Consider the following 2,475-nt stretch of genomic DNA (forward strand, 5'->3'; position numbering starts at 1 on the left):
TGTTAAATCTCTTTTTATTTCTTCAATCAATTTCAAATAATTATCTTTCACTAATGTGCTTGTTTTCTTCATTAATTGAATCCCTAAATATTTAATTTTTTTCTTCTTTGAAATTTGTTAATTCCACCAATTCCTGTATTTTCTTTATTTGCATATTCTTTGTTAAGATTTTCATTTTCTTGACATTTATTTTCAGTCCTGTCACTTCAGTATATTCTCGCAACACATCTAACAAATTTTTGGCAGATTCTAATGGTTCTTCTATAATTGCCATAAGGTTATCCGCAAATGCCTGGATTTTAAATTCTTCACCTCTTATTTTTAATCCTTTAATCTCTTCTGTCTTTCGCATTTGATTCAAAAGTATTTCCATAATCATTATAAATAATAATGGAGAAAGTGGACATCCCTGTCTCGTTCCTTTTTCAATTTTTATCTCCTCTGAAAGTTCTCCATTTATTCTAATTCTAGCAGTTTGATTCTTATATATAGCTTTAATCATAGCAATAAACGGAGTTCCTACATCCATCATTTCAAATTGTAAAAACATCAAATTCCAGTTCACATTATCAAATGCTTTTGAAAATCTATAAAAAACATTGCCATTTGCTTATCAGGGTGCATTTCATAATATTCTAAAAAGTTCAATATCTTTCTCACATTATTTCTAATTTGTCTTCTTGATAAGAACCCTGCTTGGTCTTGATAAATAATGTTTATCAAAACTCTTTTTAATCTTGAAGCTAATATAGTTCCAAAAATTTTATAATCCACATTAAGTAGTGAAATTGGTCTATAATTTTGAATCTCTTCTTGGTTAAGCCCTTCTTTATGTATAACGGTAATAACTGCTTCCTTCCAAGTATCAGGAATTTTATCCTTTTGCTGTATTTCTTCTATCAATTTTTTAAATGGTAACATCAACTCTTCTTCAAAACTTTTATAAAATTCAGCTGGTAATCCATTGCTACCCAGCGATTTCTGATTTTTTTGTTTAGCTATTGCTTCTGAAATCTCACTAACTGATATCGGTTGATTTAAACTTTCTTTTTGTTGCTACGACATCTTTAATTCATTATTTTAGCAACTGTTACCCTGCACATGCCTGATCTTGTCTGATCTTGGAAGCTAAGCAGGGTCAGGCCTGGTTAGTACTTGGATGGGAGACCGCCTGGGAATACCGGGTGCTGTAGGCTTATACCATAGTCTTTCGAGACTGAAGGTTGCCAACCAACCATTTGTAAATAATTCCTTTGAATAATGCTTGAGATTCCTTCTTCCATATATAATTTTTCATAATTTTTTTTAGCAATATCATATCTTGTACATTCATAGTCTTTTTTTCATCTTCGTTCTTTAATGTGTCTATATAGGATTTCATTTTCTCTCTCTTTAATTTGTAAGCCAACCATTTTCCAGTTTTATTGGCATTTTCAAAAAAGTTTTGTCTAGCAAAAGTAAGTTTCGTTGCTAGTTCTTCTGTCAATAAAATGTTCAATTTATGTCGTACCTCTCTCATTCTCTGTTTTATCTCCGGTGCTGTAGGATTTTACTTTGCCAATAATTCTTGTTGTTTCAATTCTTTCTCTAATTCTACGTATCTTTTCTCTCTTTCTTTCTTTTTCTTGCACCTTCTGTTATTGCCAATCTTCTAAAAACAGCTTTACTAGCATCCCAGACCATGGTCATTGGTATATCAGGTGTAATATTAGCTCTAAAAGAGTGTTCTATTTCTTCTTTCAAACTCTTTTTAAATTTTTCATTTTTTAAACTATTAATATTCAATCTCCATTGAGATGGCTTTTGAAGAGTTTCAAATTTGCGCATTACTGTGTTGTGATCTGATAGTATCTTTGGTAATATTTCCACTTCTACCAGATTTTTAGTCCATGCTTGTGGTATCCAAAGAGCATCTATCCTTGACCATGTCTGGTGTCTATTTTAATAAAAAGTATAGTCTTTAGTTTCTGGATATCTTGTTCTCCATACATCTATCAGATACATCTCTTCCGCTAACTGTAACAATGCTTTAGGAATTTGTGGTCTCCTTTTTTCCTCCTCTTTTACTTGCGTCGATGTAGAATCCATTCGTCTATCAAAAACTGAATTAAAGTCTCCGACAATACAGCACTGTTCGTATTCTCTATTTCTTGTGCCTTTGTATAGCTTTACAAAAAATTCTTGCTGATTTTCATTTGGTGCATAAATATTCACAATTAGGACTCTTGCATTTCCTTTTTGTACTTCCACCATCAATATTCTTCCATCCTGTGATGCATGTATTAGTTTTGGTCTCGGTCTTTCTCTTATGAATGTGGCCACACCCCTTTTTGTTTTTTTAAATCTGAGGCTATAAATACTTCTCCTAATTTTTTGTTCACAAGCAGTGCTTTGTTCAAATTTTTGAAGTGCGTTTCTTGTATACAAGTTATATCCATATATCCATAAACTACTCTTCTAACAGCCCAATCCTAT

Source organism: Tiliqua scincoides, chromosome 4 (assembly GCF_035046505.1).
Source record: "Tiliqua scincoides isolate rTilSci1 chromosome 4, rTilSci1.hap2, whole genome shotgun sequence".
NCBI lineage: Eukaryota > Metazoa > Chordata > Lepidosauria > Squamata > Scincidae > Tiliqua > Tiliqua scincoides.